We start from the raw sequence: 24,354 nt of genomic DNA, 5'->3' as shown, positions 1-24,354 counted from the left end.
CAAAAATGAAAAATGTCAACAGATTCTACAAGTGATTTGAAGATACCTCCATCAGGTCTAAATGATAGTTTAGATTATGGGGTGTGAGGAAAAGAAAAAAAAACTGAAGAATAATGCCAAGCTTTTTGGTAACAATAACAGCAAATGATAACCAATCAAATAAAATGGAAGTATGTGGGCCAAAACTGGTGTAGGTAAGCAAATTAAAGAATGAGGGAAGAAATTATTTATTTACAGTGGAATGGCAACTAATAAATTTTTCAGGAATGACACTTAAAAATCATCATTTGGCAACCAACATGGTAATAATTTAGCCAAAAGCACCAATAGATGCTATGACTTATGGGTAAAATTTGGATATTTACATAGTCTCATAGTACCTTCCAAAAATACTAACACAAAGGGAAGAGTCACTTTAGAATAGGGAAGTGATCAAAGTTAATATCACTTATAACCAGACAAACTGAAATTGTATGCAACCAGATAGGATGTAGTGAAAAATCACATTGATATCCATGCCAACATTGCATGACCACAATCATAGCCAAATTATGGAAAGAGCCCAAATGTCCATCAACTGATAAATGGATAAAGGTGTGGTTTATATATACAATGGAATACTACTTAGCAATGAGAAAGAATGAAATCCTGCCATTGGCAGCTACGTGGATGGAACTGGAGGGTATTAGGCTAAGTGAAATAAGTCAGAGATAGACAGATATCATGTTTTCACTCATATGTGGAACTTGAGAAACTTAACAGAGGACCATGGGGGAAGGGAAGGGGGAAAAATAGTTTCAAACAGAGAGGGAGGCAAACCATAAGAGACTCCTGAATGCAGAGAACAAACTGAGGGTTGATGGTGGGATGGGGGAGTAGGGAAATGGGCACTGAGGAGGGCATTTGTTGGGATGAGCACTGGGTACTGTACAGAAGCAATGAATACACCCCAAAACCAAGAGCACACTGTATGTATACATTGTATGTTAGCTAACTTGACCATATATATATATATATATATATACACACAAACATATATGTATATGCATATGTTTATATATATGTATATATATGTTTATATATATAATATATAAACATTTAAAAATAAAAAATTTAATTAAATTTAAAAATCATGAGGAAGCATCAGAAAAAAATCAAAAAGAAAAATACAAAATAACTGGCTTGTAATTTTTTTAAATATCAAGGTTATTAAAGCTAAGAAAAAGAAAACTAAAGATTCTTTTCCAAATTAAAAGAGACTATCAAAGAATTATGACAAATAAATAAAACACATGGTTTGGGAATGGATCCTAAGAACATTATTGGGATAACTGGCAAACTTGAATGAGTTCTGTGGATTAGGAGGTAGTAATTATTCATGTCAATTTCCTGATTTTGATAATTGCACTAAGGCTAGATAAGAGAAAGTCCTTGCTTGTAGTAATTACACACTAAAGTAGTAAAGGGTGTTGAGGCATCATGGGGGCAACTTCCTCTCAAATGGTTCAGAAAAAAAGTTTTTGAACTACTTTTGCAATCTTTCTGAAACTTTGAAAGCATTTTTTTTTAAATAGTAAAAACAGCCCAATTATTACACTATTGTTATTTTACTTTCAGTTTTTGTTTTCGTTTTGTAGAGACTGATCTTTGAATTGAATTGAGAAATAAAGGGTAAGATAAATGAAAAGATAGTAAGAGTCTCTGGGCCAGAATGAACTAGACAAAAAATACTAAAACCCAAATACATTCAAAGAGTTATAGTCTGAAATCTCTGAAAATTCACAGCAAATTGAAAACATGTCAGATTACTGGTGATGAAATCCACTCTCCCACCCCATTGTGGATTAGTCCAAACCCGATACTTATCCCAGCAACATTATGAAATAGGTTATTAAAGACATGGCTTGAAGCATTTTGAAATGACCAGTGATCATGTGGAACCAAGTGAACTAACAACATGTCATGGTTCCCTTTCCTGGCCTCTTCTTTAGACAGGTGATTTTAGGTTGAGAGGTCATGGCTCTGTTGCAGTTTCTCTACTCACTGAGGACACGACTTACATTTTGTTCATCATGTACTATCAGAGACTAACACCCTGCAGGACATGGTAGGTGCTCAACAATATTATTAATGAAAGAAGGGGAAGGCGATAAGGTAGGAAACAAGGAAGGAAGGAAGAAAAGAGGGAGGGAGAGAGGAAAGGAGGAGGAAGGGATGGAGTTGGAAAGGCATGGCATTTTAAAAGTATTCAGTAGTTTATTTAGACTAATCAGTAAATAAGCAAACACCCATACTGAAAACATTCCATTCAATAAATAATGCCAGTCTATTCAAGAGTTAGCATATTTATCTTCTAATGCATTCAAGGTCCTTCTGTCAACCCTAATTCTCCTACAAGCTGCCAGTCTTCCCTATTCAATACTTTGAAAGTATAATGTAGCATCCAGCTCTACTTTTACTTCTACTGATCCTTTTCAGCACATGGGATTCAGCCTTCAGCTCCATGATTCTACAAAAATTGTTCTCATGGGACACAATGATACTCTAATTTCCACATGCAAAAGTATTTTTTGAACCCACTCCCATATAAAGCAGGCTTCTAAGATCGTTCCTAACTACAGTGTTGTAACTTTTAGCTCTTTTCATCATGTGTGTGCCCGTGTTTAAGGAACACTTCTTTATAGCATGGGAGAAGTTCTCATTAATAGTGTTTATTCCAGTTTCTAATCTCAGAGCAATTTAGCTTTTCAGAGAACTTTTAAAATACATTCTGCATGTGCCATATGATTTGAGAGATTTTGAGATATATATATATATATCATATATTACATATATCATATATATATATCATATATTACATATATCATATATATAACTAACAGTGTGATCTGATTAACCCTGTCCCATAATACAAGACTATGACAGTGTTTAGATCAAAGGAAAGTGATCTTTACAAATGTAAACTTAATCTATGGAGCTCTGAACCAAGGGGTATTATTGAAGGAAATTTCTCAGCAAGTTGAAAGTTGCTAATGAGTAACCTTTAAGATAAGGAGAGATTGCAGAGTCCATTGCAGAGGCTGGGATTTTTTAATGGTCTCAGTTACCACATGGAAGGCAGAGGTAATCACCATCTTAATCCCTTATAATCTATTGTAGCTAGAACTCTCAGCATACAAAATAGAAATTCTTTGTTCAGATAGAGCCCAATTAACTGTACATATATATGGTGTGCATATGTATTTGTGCACATACACAAATACACAACAGAACCCTGATAAGAAGAAACAAAAAGTAGATAAAAGTGAATAGAAAAGAACTAAAATTATATATCTAAACCTTTCACTGAAGAAAAAGGAATAGGCCTGTCCATTTGAGTAACATCCTTACTGTAACACTGTGTTAAAAAAAAATCCCATTACAGTTCCAACTCTTTTTCTAATGGTTAATTTTATAATATGTACTATAACTAGAGTTTTTGGTGAAAAAAAAAGTAATTGATTAGCTTTTCCATTTGGAAAAGGGTCCAGAGTCCAAGGTCCTAGTTCAGGCTGTGCCCTTGACTCATCATAAGACTTCAAGTGCCATTATGTAAAGAAGAGCTCTGAAGCCACACAGCCCTGGGTTTGAGTTACCAGATTGGAATGTCCTCACCAGTTGTATAAGTTTAGTTAGTTATGTAAATTATGAGTTTATTTTGTATCTGCAAAAGGGGAAACTCATTGCAAGAACTGTAATAGAGACTAAAATTCCCTAGATATTATAAGAACCCAATAAATAGAACTTCTTTCTTCATTAACCAGCCAAGGGTTTTAGTTTCCACATCTATAAGATGAACATAATAATTATTGGCCAACCTATCTTAAAGGGTTGTTGAGGGGATAAAATGAGATTACATATGTAAAAGTACTTTGAAAAGTGAAAAATAACCACAAAGATTAGGGCAGTATGCTATCCTATTACTCATTATTGACACATATAGAGATGCCAGTAATAGATGAGATGCCAAGAATAGATGAAAACTAAAGATTAAATAAATCATTTGTAATTTTTTATAATTAGCAACTCCTATTTATGAGGATTATATAATAATGGTGTCTAAGTTTTTAAAAATCTGCATAATAAACAAAGTATTAAGTCTTTACACTGTCATTTATCAGAAGTATGACAATAGAGGAGGTCACTTAAATGCCCATTCTGTATTAGGCAATATTCTAGATTCATTATAGATAGCTCATTTGGCCCTCCTAATACCCAAAGATGCATTATTGCTTCTGCACCTTCATTCTTCCTTGGCAATCATATGGATAAGAGCTATGTAGAGATATCACTGAACATGATATATAATAAGCATTCCATAAACCACAAACAAACACTGTAGCTATTAGTACCATAATGTACTATAAGGGAAGGGGGATTTCATTTCTTCTGTAGATGAGAAAGTCCAGACCAAGGAAGAGAAATGGTTGCATATAGTTCTAAGACCAGCCAGGCTCATATGCCATCTAATGACCCTTTACACTCAGATTATACATTTATTATTTGCTCTTTTGAAAACAATTCCAAAGGCCAGAAAATCTGGATTCCACATGAAGATTAATAAGGGCATGTTAAAACTTTTTTTTTTAATCTACAACCTCGATACCTCAAAAAGAAATTCTGGAGTCAAAACTGAGTTTTCCTTTACTAGTCCTCGTTCAAAATGATGTACTCAAAGAAAGCCCTGGAATAAAATCAAGCAATAGCCTTCCTGGGCAATGTGATCTACTATCAAACTGTCAGTACCACTATCACTTTCAAGTGTTTCCTAGAAACCTTTCATGGTATGGTTTTAAGTCAGAGTTTCCCAGTGAGTTTGCAAATACAAGATTTGGTAAGTACAAATAAAGCTGAGGTCATTAATCTTAAAAGACCATAAGGGTCAGACAAGGCAGCTTCCACTGATTTAGCAGTTTTCCAGACCTTCCCAGAAGCCCCCTACCCTCTAATCATAGCAGCTTAACTGGACTTGCCAGGAGTCCCTCCTCCATATAGTCGCCAGACTCAAGTTGTTTGTCAAACTTCCTCAAAAGATCCCATGAGTTTCCCCATGCCAGTGCTTTGGAGTGAAGTTGTTAGTGAAGACTTCTCCAGTCCTCTTCCTATAACCTTCACTCCCCAGCTCCTCATACATTTGCATACATGCTCATTCCATATTAAAACATTCACTTCTCTTTGTAGTGGTTCTGTTTTTCTGACCAAACCAGCCTGTTCCAGCTACTCTCAGAAACGCATTTTGAAACAAGCCACTTCAGCTTCTCTTTCTCTACCCATTTGTAGTTATAGGTCACTCTCTTCTTTTAAAATATGCAGGCACTTTTGCCATTTTCACGAGTAAATCCTATTTCATTTTAGACAGCAGTCATTAGGTGTTGGCTGTAAGAGACTTTAAGTCATTCATTTAACAAGTATTTATTCAGTTCCTACTCTTTACCAAATTCTGGGGAAGCAATAATGGGACATGACCTACCCTCATGGAACTTACAATTTAGTAGGAAAAACTGACATGAATTAAAGAGTTAGACAGAAAACTGTAAAGTTTCAATTCTGGCAAGTGTTGGGAAGAAATTCACTGTGCTCTGTCAGTCCATAAATGGAGGCCTGCCTACTTGGAGTCCTCAGGGATTTCCCTGAGTAATGAAAATGTTAGAAAGTAAAACCAGAGGCAAGGGTACGGCTTTCAGAAAGTACAGAAACTGTAATATACTTTGGTGGAAGGCCAGGGTGCAGAGAACGTTAAGTAGAAAGAACTACAGTTCTTTGTTAGAGCAAGATGGTGGTGGTGGGCAGAATGCAGATGTTGATGGTGTGAGGTAAGAAGTTACCAGACCAGGCAAGTCAGTGTAAGCCTGGCAGTATTTTAATTCTAAAAGCAGTAGAGAGTCACTGAATGTTTTTAGGAAGAATACTTCCATGATGAAATTCACATATTTAAATTTTTTTTCTTGGTTCAACATTTTATTTTTATTGAAAAAAGTACATTTAAAATTGAGTTGAGTGGGGCACCTGGGTGGCTCAGTCAGTTAAGCGTCCAGCTTCAGCTCAGATCATGATCTCATGGTCAATGGTTTCAAGCCCCATGTCAGGCTCTGTGCTGACAGCTCAGAGCCTAGAGCCTGCTTCGGACTCTCTCTCTCTCTCTTTCTCTACCACTCCCCTTTCTCTTTCCCTCTCTCTCTCAAATAAATAAATAAATAAATAAATAAATAAACATTAAAAATTTTTTTAATTGCTTTGGTGCTTGAGTCATTAATTTAAAAAAAATAAATTCAGGAATAAAGTTTAGTGATTCATCACTTACATATAACCCCCAGTGCTCATCCCAACAAGTGTCTTCCTTAATGCCCCACACCTCTTTAGCCCCTCCCCCCACGCAATACCCTGCCAGCAACCCTCAGCTTATTCTCTATATTTTAGAATCTCTTATGGTTTGTCTCCCTCTCTGTTTTTATTTTTGTTTTCATTCCCTTATGTTCATCTGTTTTGTATCTTACATTCCACATATGAGTGAAATCATATGACATTTGTCTTTCTCTGACTAATTTCACACAGCATAACACCCTCTCATTCCATCCATTGTTGGAAATGGCAAGATTTTATTCTTTATCATCACCAAGTACTATTACTATTCCATCATACACACACACACACACACCACATCTTCTTTATCCAGTCATCAGTCAATGGACATTTGGGCTCTTTCCATAATTTGCTATTGTCAATAGTGCTGCTATAAACATTGGAGTGCATGTGCCCCTTCGAATCAGCACTCCTGAATCCTTTGGATAAATACCTAGTAGAGCAATTACTAGGTCATAGGGTAGTTCTACTTTTAATTTTTGAGGAATTTGCATACTGTTTTCCACAGTGGCTGGACCAGTTTGCATTCCCACCAGCAATGCAAAAGAGTTCCTCTTTCTCTCCATCCTCACCAATATACTGTCATTGCCTGAGTTGTTAATTTTAGCCATTCTGACAGGTGTGAGGTGGTATCTGTGGTTTTGATTTGTATTTTCCTGATGATGAGTGATGCTGAGTATTTTTTCCATGTGTCTGTTAGCCATCTAGATGTCTTCTTTGGAAGAGGGTCTTTTCATGTCTTCTGTCCATTTCTTCACTGGATTATTTGGTTTTTTTTGGTGTTGAGTTTGATAAGTTCTTTATAGATTTTGGGTATTAACCCTTTAGCTGATACGTCAGTTGCAAATATCTTCTCCATTCCATTGGGTTGTCTTTTAGTTTTGCTGATTGTTTCCTTTGCCGTGCAGAAACTTTATCTTGATGAGATCCCAATAGTTCCCTTTTGCTTTTGTTTCCCTTGCCTCCAGAGACATGTTGAGTAAGAAGTTGCTGTGGTTGAGGTTAAAGAGGTTTTCGCCTGCTTTCTCCTCAAGGATTTTGATGGCTTCCTGTCTTACATTTAGGTCTTTTATCCATTTTGAGTTTATTTTTGTGTATGGTGTAAGAAAGTGGTCCAGGTTCATTCTTCTGCATGTTGCTGTCCACTTTTTCCCAACACCATTTGCTGAAGAGACTATCTTTTCTCCATCGATATTCTTTCCTGCTTTGTCAAAAATTAGTTGGCCATATGTTTCTGGGTTCTCTATTCTGTTTCATTGATCTCAGTCTCTGTTCTTATGCCAGTAGCATACTGTCTTGATGATTACAGCTTTGTAATACAGCTTGAAGTCCAAAATTGTGATGCTTCCGGCTTTTTCTTTTTCAAGATTGCTTTGGCTATTTGGGGTCTTTTCCAGTTCCATACAAATTTTAGGATTGTTTGTTCTACCTCTGTGAAGATTGCTGGTGTTATTTTGATAGGGATTGCACTGAATATGTAGATTGCTTCGGGTAGTATCGACATTTTAACAATATTTGTTCTTCCAATCCATGAGCATGGAATATTTTTCTATTTTTTATGTCTTCTTAAATTTCTTTCATAAGCCTTCTGTACTTTTCAGTGTATAAATTTTTCACTTCTTTGGTTAGGTTTATTCCTAGGCATTTTATGGTTTTTGGTACAATTGTAAAAGGGATCAATTCCTTGATTTCTCTTTATGCTGCTTCATTATTGGTGTATAGAAATGCAACTGATTTCTGTACATTGATTTTATATCCTGCGACTTTGCCGAATTCATGGATCGGTTCTAGCAGTTTTCCAGTGGAATCTTTTGGGTTTTCCAGACAGAGTATAATGTCGTGTGTGAAGAGTGAAAGTTTGAATTCCTCCTTGCCAACTTGGATGCCTTTTATTTCTTTGTGTTGTCTGATTGCTGAGGTAAGGACTTCCAACACTATGTTGAATAATAGTGGTGAGAGTGGACATCCCTATAGTGTTCCTGACGTTAGGGGGAAAGCTAAAATTAAAAAATAAAAAATTAAATAAAAAAATAAAAATAAAAATAATTTTTTTTCTTTTTCTGTATCTAAGAATGAGGAAGAAAAGAAAGAAAGGAAAAAAAAACAATTTAAGCAAAATCAGAAGCAAAAAAAACAAATAAGTGAACCAGCAAACAGAATGAAGCCCAAAGGAAGTTACATCTAGTTTCTCCCGGAACTGAAACTAGGAAGCTTTCCATAGTCCATACATGAAGCTGGTGGAGTGATTTGTGCTGGCCTTCTAGGGGATGTGCTTAGAGGGTGCACTTGGGCGGGGCTTGGTGTAATGCTTCCATTCTCCACTAGGTGGTGCTGCTTATCTCACTGGGGTGGATCAGGGTAGAGTGCCTGTGCCAGCTCGGGAGAGGTGGAAATGACTTCACCCAGCTCCCTACTCTCTGGTGCAGGAACTTCGCGCTCTCACGGATCCCTGGTCAAGTACCCCTCTTTGTCTCAGGCCTCCCCATGTCTACCTTGTCCATGTCTAAGCTGTCTGCCTGTCAGGAAGCACCCCCTCCTAAGTTTTATCTCAGATAGAGTTGTGTTTCAAAACCCCATACTTCAGAGATCCCTGAAGCTTGGACCCATGCAAACTCTCTAAGGGAGGGTCTTGCTGAGCAATGGCCAGGAGCCTGCTTTCCCCAGAAAACATCCAAGCAATTGTGCTGCAGCAGAGGTTCAGAGATTATGGCAAACCACAACACAAAGCTGGCGCCAGGTTTTACCACACTGGTGTCTTTGTCCTAATACCAGCAAATGTGGCTACTCTCCAGGGTCTACTGGGACCTCAGCCTGTGGGGAGGCCATATGGTCTCTACCAAATGCTCTTCAAGCAGGGGAATGGCTTCTCCCCATGTGGCACAGGGACCCTTCAGACCCCGCTGCCTGTTCCTGGGGATTTGCCCTGCTTCTTCACCAGAGCACTGCCAGGCACTGGGCTCCGAAACTTGAGACTGTGCACCCCACTGTTTATAGCAACCTAGTGGTTATTTAAACCTTCTCCTTTCTTCCTGTCAGTGGTTTTGGGGAACAGATTTCTTGTTCAGTCCCCTGTGAGTATTTTCACTCTTTCTCTGTAGCTACTTTCAGGAGAGTGCTTTTCTTGCAGAATCCTGATGTACTGTACTCTCCCCCTTTCTCTTTCTCTGTCTTCTCTCCACAAAAACAGCTCCCTACCCTCCGTGGCTTTTCTCTCCCCCAGTTCACCTTTCCGCACTGCATACCTGCCGAGTTCTATGGCTCAAGCTATGCAAACTGTTGTGTTAATTCCCAGATCAATTTCCTAGGTATTCAAAATGGTTGGGTGCTGATTAAGCTGCACTTCAGGGATGAGACAAGCTCAGGGTCTCCATGCTGCTCTGCCATCTTAGAGCTCTTAGACTTACACAGTTTAAAGAGCACTCTGGGGGCGCCTGGGTGGCGCAGTCGGTTAAGCGTCCGACTTCAGCCAGGTCACGATCTCGCGGTCCGTGAGTTCGAGCCCTGCGTCAGGCTCTGGGCTGATGGCTCAGAGCCTGGAGCTTGTTTCCGATTCTGTGTCTCCCTCTCTCTCTGCCCCTCCCCCGTTCATGCTCTGTCTCTCTCTGTCCCAAAAATAAATAAACGTTGAAAAAAAAAATTAAAGAGCACTCTGTCTAAAGATTGATGAGTGGATTGGAGAAGGGGCAGAATAAAGGGCCAGACCTTAGGAAACTATTACAATAGCTTGGAAGAGGGAAATAATCATTCTTTCCATAAATAGAAAGAATCAGATGATGGGTAGCTGGACTGGTAATGGGTGAGACTATTCAAGATAAATTCAAGACACATTTATGAGGTAAAATCAACATGAAGGGTGCTGTATTGGGTGTTGGGAGTAAGACAGAGGGAAGATAAGGGTTCACCCCAGATTTCTGGATTATGCAACTGGATAGATGGTGGTGCTATTCACAAAATAAGGAACAGTAAAGGACCAGGCTTTGAGAGGAGGTCATAGAATGACTGTGGACGTAAGTACCTTTGAATTACCTAAGAGAAGTCAAGTAAACAATTGGATATCCATGCAATGAGGTTGAAAACACATACTCTGTAAATAAGAGGTACCCTCCATTTTTTTTTTCTATTTCCTAAGACTTGTTTTATCAGGTGCATAATCTCAATTTCAATTGTTTAGGTGATATAATCTGGAAGCCATGATCATCTGATGATGCCTAAGGTAAAAAGGAAAAACAATCATGATAGGATTTGTCCTGGTAGTCTCAAGCAAGAAAGTAATGACAGTCCAGTTTTGTTGTTGTAAAGTATGGGACCACTGGAAAAATCTTAAGTTGCAAAATGGTCACAGTGAATAAGGAATGGACATGAACGGGATGACAGTGAACTTATTAATAAGTAGTAGGTTGAGCACAAGAGTTCACCTGGTTCCCCAGATCGGGGGATAAGAAAAATCTCCTGGGAGTCAGATTCCGAAGGTAGAGGTAAGCTGGGGATACTCTCGTGGAGGAGAAGGAGGTGATAGGAAGGTCCCAGTGAAGAGTCTAGTTTCAAAGGCTTTAAGAGCCAGATATACAAGGAGGTACTACAAACACGTTGATTACAGCCTCTGAAAACAAAGAAAACTTGGTGGCAGGAGAGGGAGGGGATAGCGGGGGATGTGGTTAAACACTGTCTCCAAAATTATTTTATTTTAAAAACTTCCCTAAATATTACATGCAGTTTATTTTTGGATGAGATGTGAATTTTATCTATACTGGAACATTCTGCTTAAGAAAGATGTCTTTGGAAGACTGAAACAAATACACATTTGGTCTCTAGAGGATGAAAGTATGATCTCATCTAGGTGGGAATTGTGTCATGGTGTAGGTAATGGAGATTGTAAACTTTTTCACACAAGATATTTTCCATGAACCTTACTTGATATTTAAATCTTATATAGGGATTGTAGGTACACAATGAGAAATAATGATAACCATGAATTCGTTCTCTTCCACCCATCTAATTCTTCACCATCTATCCCTCTTTATCACTACACCAAAACAGTGAATACACACATTCTACCACTACTTCCTCACGTTATTATTGAGTCACCCTTTACTATAATTAGTCGTTATCAACAAAGGATACTATTTTGGATACATGTACTTATTATTATGGTCACTTTATTTTTTTTAAGTTCATTTCTGAGAGACAGAGAGAGACAGAGTATGAGTAGGGCTGACGAGCTGTCGTCACAGAGCCCGTCGTGGTGCTCGAACCCACAAACCATGGGCCAAAGTCTGACGCTTAACCGACTGAGCCACCCAGGCACTCCTACAATGGTCACTTTAAATGAATAGATGACTATTTTGACTCAGTATGCCTTCACCATATCTTTAAAAATTAAATTAAAAACCTCAATGTGAGAAACCATGTGTTTCTCATGATATGCCTAGTCTGGCTGGAGTCACAGGAACAGATACACAAATATAGATGTGCTGCTGCTCATTTAATCATTCAGTATTTCCTGATTGTTCTGTTCTTGGTGCTAAACAGTTTGGAAGGGGAAGGGGGTGTGAGGAGGAGGAATTTACAGTCTCCTACTGATTCCTGTCTCAAGTTCAGAAGGGAAAAAAAGATATATACAGAAAATGCTTTTTTTCCAATTTTTATTTTATTTATTTTGAGAAAGAGCACACAAGTGGGGGAGGGGAAGAACAAGGAGAGAGAGAGAATCCCAAGCAGGCTCCCCACTGTCAGCATAGAGCCCAAACCTGGGCTTGAACTCATGAACCACGAGATCACGACCTGAGCCAAAATCAAGAGTTGGATGCTTAACTGACTGAGTCACTCAGGTGCCCCCAGAAAATACTTTTTTTTAATGTTTATTTATTTTTGAGAGAGAGAGAGAAAGAGAGCATGAGCAGAGGAGGGGCAGAGAGAGAGAGAGGCAGACAGAGGATCGAAAGCAGGTGCCACACTGACAGCAGTGAGCCCAATCTGTGAGAACATGACCTGAGCCTAAGTCAGACACTTAACTGACTGGGCCACCCAGGCACCACCAGTAAATATGTTTAACCAGTGTATGCTAAATTAAAAATGAGTATAAGCAGAGTACATATACAAAGTTATAGGAATTCTTTGATGTGGTCATACTAACTGTGGAGTATCAATACAGAGTCTGCAGGAAAGCTTAGTGGATAAGTGGAGTGGTGAAGGAGGCATTACAAACAAGAATAAGAAGATAAACAAAGGAAGTGTGATGGGAACTGGGAGGATGAACAGAGACAACAAGAAGTAGGTCAGCTTTCGTTCTGCTAATTCTCATTCTCATCTCTAGGTCTCTGTACATGGTGCCCATTTACCTTCATGTTACCAAACCTGGTAGCTTATACCTCTCTTGAACATAATTCTGGGGAGCCACTCCTAACTCTAGACTAGATTGTGTCTTTCTTTTGTCCCATACTTCCCTGGTCATAACATTCATCACTCTATACTAATTGCCTATCAAACTGTTGCTTGGTGTCCCCTGCTAGGCTACAATGGCTTAAGGGCAAGGGCTTAAGGGCAATGGCTTACAGCTCTGCAGTAGGCTGAATAATTACAAGAGATGCCCATGTCCTACTCCCTGGAATCTATCAATGTATTATCTTATATAGTAAAAGGAACTTTGTAGATGTAATTAAGTTAAGGACCTTAAGATTAGGAGATGATCCTGCAATGTCTGGATGAGCCCAATGTAATCACAAGTGGTTATAACAGGTTGATAGGAAGATTAGAGCTAGAGAGAGGACATAATAATGGAAGCAGAGGTCAAAAACAGGGAAGATACTGGCTTTGAAAATGGAGGAAGAGGCCATGAAAGAAAGAATGCAGGTGACCTTGGAAGCTGTAAAACCAAAAGAAACAGATTTTCCCCTACAGCCTCCAGAAGGAACACAGGCCTACTGATGCCTTGATTGTAGCCCAGTAGAATTTTGGGCCCAGTTGATTTTGGACTTCTGACCCCCCAAACTGTAAAATAATAAATTTCTGTGGTTTTAACCTACCAAATTGATGGCAATTTCTTACAGAAGCATTGTGAAACTAATACAGACTCCACTTCCTCCCAACGCGGAGCCCAAGAACTTGCTCAAAATACACATTCACTTAATAAAATTATTACATGAAAAAAGTCGGGGTTCCTAGATGGCTCAGTCAGTTAAGTGTCTGACCTCAGCCCAGGTCACGATCTCATGGTTTGTGGGTTTGAGCCCCACATCAGGCTCTGTGCTGACAGCTCAATGCCTAGAACCTGCTTCAGATTTTGTCTCCCTCTCTCTCTCTCTGCCCCTCCCTTGCTCTCTCTCTCTCTCAAAAATAAACATTAAAAAAAGAAAGAAAAAATGCCATCCTGCAATATGGAGATTGTAAGCCAAAGATAGGAGTGATACAGGTGTGAGTGTTATCATAAGGAACCTTGAATGATCCAGAGATGAACTCTAACATGAGCTGGGGCCAGTAGCAATGCAGGGAGAGTGACTATTTTTCTTGAAGAGCATGAAGAAAGAGGTGAAAATGAGTAGAAACTTGCTGCCACAAAAGGCTAGAATGTTCCTGGAATGATCTAGAAAGTAACTGAGAGACGTTACAGGCCAAATATTGTAGTTGTTCCAGGGGGTCCAGGAGGAGTAGAGTTTTGACTTGGGGTTCAGCTGTCCCTCAGTGCTCAAAACGGCAAGGTTTGGGGATAAACTAGTCAAAGACAAGAATGACACACTGGCTCTTACTCATTTGACATGAAGTGACTTCAAACATTAACTGATTCCAATTGAATTTTTTTACCTCATTTTTCAGAGGACTGGGGTAATAACATTCTTCATTTCTTGCTACAGCATCATAATTGGTTTTCATAAGATTTTTCTTGTATTATTTATTTTCATTTTTCCCCAAATATTCTAATATATCTGATATTAGCCCTTTTATTTGTATGGGTTCTTATAAAACATGTATGGTTGTTTTCTCTGCATATATTTTTAATATAATGTTAGGCTATAAATCTTTGGTTGTGTCTTAATTTTTTAAAAAATCTATCGCGGGGAGCCTGGGTGGCTCAGTCGGTCAAGCGGCCGACTTCGGCTCAGGTCATGATCTCGCAGTCCGTGAGTTCGAGCCCCGCGTCGGGCTCTGTGCTGACGGCTCAGAGCCTGGAGCCTGTTTCCGATTCTGTGTCTCCCTCTCTCTCTGCCCCTCCCCTGTTCATGCTCTGTCTCTCTCTGTCTCAAAAATAAATAAACGTTAAAAAAATTTTAAATAAATAAATAAATAAATAAATAATCTATCGCACTTGTAACATTTACCCATATTGCTATGTGTACATCTATTCCATTGCTTCTAAACACTGTGTAGTGCTTCTTGGTTATGCCTATTACATTGTGCCTATTTATTTCTCCAGGGATGAATATCAAGATCATCCAGATTGCTTCCAAATCTTTATAAACAATGCTACAATAAATATCCCCATATATTTCCCCTTATAGGTCCATGTAAAAATTTCATGTATACTCAGGAAATGACTTGCTGAATCATAAGGCACATATATACAGACGTTTGATTAAAAGCCAGCAAATTTCTTCCCTGAATATCTATCTGCACCAGCTCTCACTTCTATCAGGAATCTGCCAGTGTCCCTATACCTCCAAAGGACAGGGGTGGGCCCAAGGAGTAAAGGGCTAAGGTGTGCAAGGGCATGGGAGCCACTGGGGCTTCCCTCAGCCAGACCTGATCATATAATCATATCCCTAAAGCTAAGATCTTCCTGGCTGGATGGAAGTGTTCTCTCTCCAAAGGGAGCCAATGACGACTTTTCACAAAAAGATGCTTTCACTCTCCCTCCCTCCTGCATTGCTGCATTCCTGCATTTATAGCTTCTGCCTTCACTCCCTCCTTCATGTGTGAGGAGAAGACCTCTAGGCTCCCAAGTACAGGCTGGAGGGAGGACTGAGGCAACAAAGTTCCAAAGAGAGCTCTGCCCACACTGGTCCTGGCTTCCCTTCCGGTGACATTTCTGTTCTGGTGAGCAGCCCGGGGTAGTGCTTCGTTTCAGAAGCATCATCCATGGAGGCAAAGTCCAATCTCCAGCACTGAAAGCAAGGCTGGGTCCCTCTCATGCAGTGAGAGAAGGGAAGAGCCAGAGCCCAGTAGCCAGGCATCCATTTATTCCTGCTCCATACTGGGAAGGCTAGAACATTGCTTACTATAGCCTGGCCCCCTTCTAAGCTGCAGGCTGCTCTTCCAGATGTGCCCTGGCAAGAGCTCAATCAGATGGCATCCACCCAGCAAGACCAAAGCTCCAAGCCAGGGAGCCCGGATGTTGAGGATCTGCCACAGTGAGATTCACGAAGACCAGGAGACAACTCCTTGGCAACTCATGCAGAATCGTCAACCTGAGCTTCCATCAGTGCTGATGACCACCTCCGCCCACCTTATGACAAGGAGAGCATTGCAGGACTCGGAGAGATGGAGAGGAAACTATGAGGTCATTCATGGGTGAATTCCTGGACTGAATTCAGCCCTCAGTGCCTGAAAAATGCAGAACCTGAAGGAAATGGTTTGGCAGGCTCAAAGCTTCTTGAGCTCTCCTGTCTTAGAGGGGGGTGTTGGAAGCACCTTGGGAAGGCCCTTCTGACACAAACTCCACACTGAAATCATGTTCTTCGCTGAGTAAGAACGGAGGCAGACAGACATTGACTCCTCTGGATAGAACTCCCCAGAGTGGGCAGGTGAAGCCAAATCAGAAGACACCTTCTCCACCTCTTCCCTCCTCTGTGCCGGCTCAGTGATACCAGCCGGCATTTGTACCTTCACTGTAGCATGAGGTCGCTTTTCACGTGATTAAACGAGGCCCAGAAAGTGTCCCTTGTCTAAGCTCTTGCTAGGAGCTGAGCCAGCATTTGAAACCTCAACTCTTTGACCCTGGAAATTGCTCTCTTAACAAACATTTTACTACCTCTCTCCTACATGCCTTTATATAGATCAATTTCTCACCCTAAATCACTATAATTTATTCATAGTAGTCTGTGAGCTCGAGGGCAAGAATTGTCTTATCATCCCTCCCATCTCACACGGTATCAAGTACAATGTAGCAGCAAACATGTACAATACACTTACTCTGTGCCAGACGCTACTTCCAGAACTTCATGAAAATTAAGTCACTGAGTCCTCTCAGCAACTCTATGATGGTGACACTGTAATTTGCCTCATTTTATGGAGGAGGAAACTGAGACACACAAAAGCTAATCAACATGCCCAGGGTCACATAGCTAATAAGTGGGAGCCCCAGGCAGGCTGGGTCCAGAGTCTGGACTTTTAATTCCTATATTACTCTGCCTTTGAAATCAATAAATGGCTGTAGGTTTTAAACCCTTTCGGCTCAGCAATATTTCTCAGCTTTGCTTCCACAAAGCAGGAACCCTATCTAGGGTACATATAGCCAAGGCATAAGCCTGGTTCAGAGTGTTCAGACCAGAAAACAAAACCTGAGCCTCATACTCTGTGCCTCTTCCCCATCTCCACCAACAAATCAGCATTATTTTTGTCATCAACTCCCAGGTTCTTGCCATGAGGGTTTAATATTATCACTTGCATTTCTATAAGACTGAAGATTACTTCAATTACTGGGAATATCATTTGTCTATTTCCTAGGTGCCATAGAGCTAAGCTAACGCTTCTGTTAATATTGTTATATTATTACAATATAATATAATATGTTAATATTTTTATTATAAATCTGGTCATGTAAGACAGAAAGTCCCAAAGTGCATTATCCGAAACACTGGTTCTGCAGACTATAATAGATTATTTACATAAGGGATTCTGTGATCCAAATAAGTTGAGAAACCCTGAGTTAAAAAGCAAAGGCAGATTTCTTCCTGCAGGACTTTTCAGAGCCTCTAGCATGTCTTAAGCATGGACTGTGACTCTTCTGGCCTGTCCTATAGAAAATAGCTTTCAGAAACTGACCAGAAAGAAATGAGCACACTCTAAATGGGTTAGAAATAAGATTTGCAATTACAGTCTCATGCAGCATAAAAGGAGAAATCATGTTATACATGAATAGAAGACATTCATAAACAGGATTTATCCTGAATCTTGGAACACAATCAGCACATACAGTGAATGATCAATATTCAAGTTAACACTTGAAGGGACAAAAGCAGACATACTGAGTAGCTGAGAAGAAAAGATACCACCTAGGACTGAATCGGGCAAAAAGTTAAAGACATAAGATTTCACATCTAAATTCTCTGGTCTGAGATTGATACACAGAAATTTATCTGCTGGCACAAGCATATCATTTGTCCAAATCTCAGATCACATGAGTACTACAGAGTGTGTGCATGATAGGTTGGTGATAAATCCTGGTTGCTACAATTCTTACCCACAGGGTTACCTCACCTCTACATCTTCAATATATTTCAACTCATAACAAAATTAACTTTGAAAAAAACCACAATGATATTACCCTTTTACAAAATCTTTTAATGGTTCCTCACTGCATTTTGTCTAAAATCCAAACTTCTTGGCTTGACAATTCCAGATCTTTCATCTGGTGACCTGAACTTTTTCTACCTTGCAAGGACTCCAGTTGGATGCTGCTCTCCCACTGAACCCCTCCAACCAGTCATACCAAACTGCTTGCACCAGATCACAGTGCTTCGTGATATGTCTACTCTTTGTCACAAGTGGACTTTGTACCTAGACAACTCCAGTCCCTTCCCGCTAAGAATCAGTTCTAACATTCTATTCCAGGGAGACTTTCTTGACCATCTTATCCATTCTCATTGCCTACCTGGGTAAGCTTATCATCCCACCCGTCTAATTCAACCTCCCTGTCCATAAAAGCTAGCATGGCAGACTGCAAGGCACACAGCAAGGAGTAATACAAGTATAATTAGAGTGTCCTTACAAATGGGGTGGGAACAGGGCTTCCAAGTATGGCTTCAATTCATGCCCCACCCCCTTGCCTACTGCATGAGCAAGAAATCTAGTCTTTCTCTATGAAGCACTCCTTTCTTCTATTTATCCCAGAATCTCCATCTCAAAAAAAGGCTAATTTCTTTGGTCTCAGTACAGGACCCACAGCTCAGTGGTGCCCCCTTGTGTCTGGCACATCCCACAATAGCTAGAAAATTGAGTACTTGGAAAAGAGCCATCAGCTAATTGTTGTGGGCTGCCTATCTCAAGTGAAGCAATGATTTTGAGGCCAGATCTCCTGTTCTTTGCCCTGATACTCGGGCAACTCCTTTCCAAGAATGTAAATGTTCTTCAAAGTATGAGGAAAAAAAAATGTCCCCCCCTGTAAAACTGTCATGCCCGATCCACGCCAAAAGTGACGCAGGATTCCAGTATCACAATTCTGAAACAGGTTTCTCTCTCCATTTTCCGCAGGACATAAATTTGCCCTAAGAAGATAGACAGGGAGAGGGAAGAACCTGAGCCACCATTTGTCACAGACATCGACTTACTCTTCCCCTTTCCCTTTTCAGTGGATTCAGTGCAGGAGCCAGTTAGCTTGCGCCATCTCTCTTCTCTCCAGTGGAGATGTTACAATGGAAGCCTTGGGGCACTGTCTGCCCTGGGAATTTGGTCAGAATTAACCTAGGCTACCTACCTCAAGCAATTCCAGAAACCTTCCATATAAGAATGAATATTTAGGATATGCCTGAGTAGGTCGGTCAGTTAAGTGTCCAACTCTTGATTTCAGCTCAGGTCACTATCTCATGGAGCCCCGCATGGGGCTATGTGCTAAAGGTGCAGAGCCTGAGTGGGATTCTCTCCCTCACTTTCTCTCCTGTCCCTACCCCACACACATGTGCACGCTCTATCTCAAAATAAATAAATAAACATTTAAAAAACAGAAAAGAATAAAGATTTAGGATCTCCATCCTTTCTCCATGGGACCCCTTATATAAACGGCTCTACATTTTTTTTAATTTTTTAAAATTTATTTGAGAGAGAGAGAGAGTAGGGGAGGGCAGAGAGAGAGGGAGAGAGAGAATCCCAAGCAGGCTCTTCACTGTAAGCTCAAAGCCCAATGCGGGGCTCGAACTCACAAACCTTGAGCTCATGACCTGGGGCAAAATCAAGAGTCGGAGGCTTAACGAACTGAGCCACCCAGGCGCCCCAGCTCCACATTTCTTAAACAATCTTCACTCCATAACAGTAGGTTTTCACTCTCAGGCACAAATATATATTTTTTAAATGAGGGAAAAATCCAACAGATCCAAGCAGCAAGCCACACAGAAAGAAAAAAACAAAAGGCGGGGGGGGGGGGGGGGGGCAGGGCGGGGGACAGAACGACAGAAAGTACATCAGGAAAAAAAACTGTCCTCCTCTCACATACCTGCTGCTTCCTAGAAAAGGTTTCTTTGTCCCACAACCCAATTTTCCCACGAGTATGAAAGGATGATCCAGGTTTCCACGCTTTGAGCCCAGCCAGTGCTTGTAGAGTCAAGCCTAAGGTATTCCCACTGGGTTCCAACATCCCTTTATTGTTTCACTTTAAAACCTCATTGATATATCTATTTCTTATTAATCAGCTTTAACATATTTTACAAATTGTCCTGCTAGCACAATCCCCAATCCTCTGGATTTATAGAACTCACCTCACTTACTAAATATCACATTTGATAGAACATGTGTCATTTTCTATAGATATTGAAAAATCAATAATTGCTGCCAGAAATCCTGTATTTGTTCAAATCCCGGGTGAGATAAATGATGAATAGAAATACCATTCTCTTTTAAAATTCAGAAATAAGACAGATCGGATTGTTTATTCTTTTGATGCTTCTACAATGTGCCTGGTTTCAATAATCACAGGCAGCAGCCTGCATCCCTTATTCTTCCTTCCACTGAATTTTTATTATTTTACATCTATCTCTAAATGAACAGTTAGATTTAGCACGCCATCCTCATCATGCAGTGATAAGAAACACAGGGCTACACTAGGAGCAGATACACTTAGCCAGCTGAGATGGGAAGGAGAATGGAATTAAGTACATGCAAATTGTCCCAAAGTGATGGACAAGCAGAACAAAATTTTAAATTCTGTCTCTGTTGTCTGTCTCTGTCTCTCTCTCTCTATAATATATAGTTTGTATATTATATTAAATATAAAACATATCATAAATAAATTTATAGATTTAATATAATGTGTAGATTTAATATATATTCTAAATATATTTATTTAATATAAATATGATACATATCTATATATTTAATATGTTAATTTGTCACATGAAATATATAAATATGATATATATTAAATATATATTTTTAGTTACATACATTCATTAAATACTGTCAAGATGTATATTAAGTATTAGAAAAGTTTACTCTTTAAATACTTCAGAAAGAAAAATGAGACAAAAAGGTGTGATATATACATACACACTAGGGAATATTATTCAGCCATGAGAAAGAAGGAAATTCTACCATTTGCAATAACATGGATAGACCTTGAGGGCATCATGCTAAATGAAATATGCCACACAGGCAAATACAAATGGTATCATTTATATGGGTAATTAAAAAAAAGGCAAAGTCCTAGAAATAGAGGGTAGAAAAGTGGTTGCCAGGGGCTAGGATGGTTGGGGAGAAGTTGATAAAAAAGTACAAACTTTGAGCTATAAGATGAATAAGGCTCAGGATCTCATGTAAAACATGACAGTTGATAACACTGTATGTATTTGCTCACTTATTGGTATAAATGAGGCAATGAATGTTAACTAGATGAGGACAATCTGTTCTACAACGTACAGGTATATGTACACTTTAAATATTTTACAAGTTCATATGTCAATTATATTTCAATAAAGCTGAAATTTTAAAAAAAGAGAATGAGAAAAAATACAAGGTGAAATATATTTCTCAGTTTTCACAATAGGTTGTCTTGCATACTACCTGGTAAACAAGCCACTCTGAATCCACTAGTTTCAACTTTTTTCTGGAAGAGGCCAGCAAACTTTCCATAAATAGCCAGAGAGTAAACATTTTAAGCTTTGTTACCCATGTGGTCTCTGTCACAGCTTATCAACAATGCCACTGTAGCATAAAAGCAGCCATGCACAATACAAGAATGAGGAAGCATGGTTGTAGTCCAATAAAACTCCACTTGCAAAAATTGACAGCAGGCTAGATATGGCCCTACCTACTGGCCGGCTATAATTCGCTGATCCTTGGCTTAGAATATGATGAAGAGATGCTCAAGGAAATAGTGTGGAGGCAAGCCCATGAAAACTACTGAAAAAAAGTCATTAAAGCTGCCATTTTCTTCTGTCTTTATTCCCCCCAAAACTTTCTTCCCCCATAGCTCTAGACCTGTTGCCCCTGATTTAGAACCTGGATCTGAAAAGAAGAGAATAAAACCAACACATATTGATACAAATGGCATAAAGAGGATCCTCACATCATTTCAGTACCCAGGATCCAGCTATTCCTGAAACCAGAAAAACCCTTGATATACTTCCTATAGGAACCCAAAGGGAGATACCTTCCCATTCTTTCTTAGGTTCTCAGCTGGGTCTCTAGAAGAGAAGACAGATTAACAAGAGAAAAGCATACAAATGTATTTAATGTAAGTTTTACATAACAGAAGAGCCTTCATAAGGAAATGAAGACCTAAAGAACCCTTTCAATCTGAGTGTTTTTATACTAAGTTTGATGAAGAGTAGAGAGGCATGGAAAAAATGCGATAGGACAAAGGAGTACAAGCTAAAAGTAGTAAATTGGGGGTAACTTACCAAAACCTGTTCATTCAAATTCCTTTTAGCATCCCTGCATCTTTGGCAATCGGATGCTGCTGTCCTCCATATACAGGGAGGACACCTCCCATATGAGGGTCTTACGACCTGCTTCAAGGAAATGTCAGGAAGTCCTTCCTATACCTACTGTTTCTCAAATTCCTCCAGCCTAAAATAGCCAATACGCCATTGTGCCCCAGTTTGGGGTAGCACATCCCAAACCCTATCAAGTTCCTAAATTCCCTTTTAGTTTTTGGTAGTTTGGGTTGGATTTTTTGTCACTTGCCACTAATAGTGAGTAATTTAACATGACTGATGCATTATTTCATTTAATCCTAAAACAACTCTGTAAAAGAAATTCTTTCTGATTTTATAAGTGAGGGACCTGAGGTGCAGAGAAGCAAGTTGCCCAAGTGCACACTTCTAGGAAGCAGTAAGGCCAGGTTCCTTGCCCCGATGGGGCTGCTGACCCCTGCACTGCAGGAAGTCCAGCTGGCCCTGTGATACTTGACAGTCTGTCCTGCAAGCTCATGAATCTGATGGAGCCCTCACAAAAGAGTAAGCAGACAGAATCAGTTCCAGAAGCCACCATTGTGTCACTGAGTTCAATTCGTATTTAACTAAGAGAAAATGGGTATCGACCATAGTTGGCTTGATTGCAAATGTCAGGCTCTTTGAATTATTAGAAACAGCAATGAAAAATTGATTACATTTAAAACATCCTGTGAAAAGTTTTACAATTGCACATTAAGAAACGGTGTTAAGCAAATAAGAACTAATTGTTCTCAGCTGCACTGGTAATAGCCCTATCTGCCTTCCCATTACAATGCATATTCATTTTATTGGAACAGGAAAAGTAAATAAAAATAAAAAGTCCCAGATCTCATTCATATTCAATCAGTGTAATTCTGAGCCTAAGGTTGTCCTCCTAATGGACGTTAGCAATGCAACAACTAATGCTTTCTCCCATCAGTTCAAACTGGTCTGGAAACATCTATGAGTCCATATACATTGCTGAGACCCCCCCCCAAAAAAAAATTCACAGGGAAAGAATAACACAGGCCATGTAATAGATGTGTATCCAAATGTTTGTGTGACAATTTTTGAGGTGATTAAGTTATATTAAGGGTCCTTAGGGAATTCACTTGAAAAACAAACGAAAAATGTCAAAGTAAACATGCCTTCTGCCTTCACATGTGTCCAGCGTGTGGCATACGTTGGCCGCACTTTGACCTAGAGCACCACTTAGAACTCTGAGGTGAGCTAACCCCACTGGCTTCACTGCCTCTTAACTTCATAAGGAGTCAAAACAGAATGCTCTGGCCCACTCCCCAATTCCACTCTTCTCCTCTTCCTATGGTTCCTTTCCTCCTGGAGTAGCCAAAATAGGCCAGGTTTATGTGGCAGTAACCATACCAAAATGTTCAGTAGCTTAAAACCACAAAGGTTTTATTTCTCCTCCAGGCAAAATTGCCCATTATGGGGCCCACAGGTAGGAGCCCCTATGCGTCTCTTCTATGTGTCTTGGAATTTCACAGTTCTTGCACTGAAAGTACCAGCAAACTTGAGCCAGTGGTCATCCTATCCACACGACAGCTCTGTGGCCTATGGTACCACATCACCACACAGTATACGCTTAGTTAGACTTTGACCTTGAGGCAACCCCATCTACAATGGATGTGATGGCCATACTCTTAATTTGATGCTTGCTCCAATGCCAACTTTTAATTGTTCTTTACCATTCCAGAGTTTTCGGAATTATGTCTTTTTCTGTTTGGAATTGAGGGGTGGCTTCCTCTTCCAACTGTGAAGTATTTTTTTGGGTGTATGTATTTTATTTCCTTTCATTCCTGATTGTATGTCTGCCTTTTTTTCCCCCAAATATAGCCAACTGCAACTAACACCTGATACTAATGGTTTGTTCTCTGAGCTTTTGCCCTGGACTATACATTCATACATACATGGTCTGCCTCCCATAGGTTATGCTAAGGTAACAAAGCAAATAAAAATTTCTGTGGCTTAAAAAACCACAAAGGTTCAGTCCCTGTTCCTGATTTATGTCTATCATAGATTAGCAGCAGGGTCTTGATCCAGGACCCTAGGCTGATATAGACTTTACTATTTTAAATGTTGGTGGTTGCCGTGACAGAGGAAAGTCTATATCAGCCTAGCTCTTAAAGCTTCCGTGTAGAAGTAA

General features: G+C 39.6%; 1 long non-coding RNA gene across 2 annotated transcripts in view; it reads right to left on the bottom strand.

Annotated features, from left to right (window-relative positions):
* The window catches only part of LOC113603395 (uncharacterized), a 284,281-nt gene that overhangs the window by 112,741 nt on the left and 147,186 nt on the right, over positions 1-24,354 (bottom strand). The window contains exon 4 of one of the 2 annotated variants that reach the window (XR_003424968.2): positions 10,134-10,607. The exons of the other annotated variant lie outside the window; for it this stretch is intronic. This is a non-coding gene — a long non-coding RNA (uncharacterized LOC113603395). Of the gene's footprint in view, positions 1-10,133; positions 10,608-24,354 lie in introns of those variants that run through there. 2 annotated transcript variants of the gene reach the window in all.

The sequence above is a fragment of the Acinonyx jubatus genome, chromosome D1 (genome assembly GCF_027475565.1).
Source record: "Acinonyx jubatus isolate Ajub_Pintada_27869175 chromosome D1, VMU_Ajub_asm_v1.0, whole genome shotgun sequence".
Classification (NCBI taxonomy): Eukaryota; Metazoa; Chordata; class Mammalia; order Carnivora; family Felidae; genus Acinonyx; species Acinonyx jubatus.
This window is presented reverse-complemented; position numbering and strand designations above follow the sequence as displayed.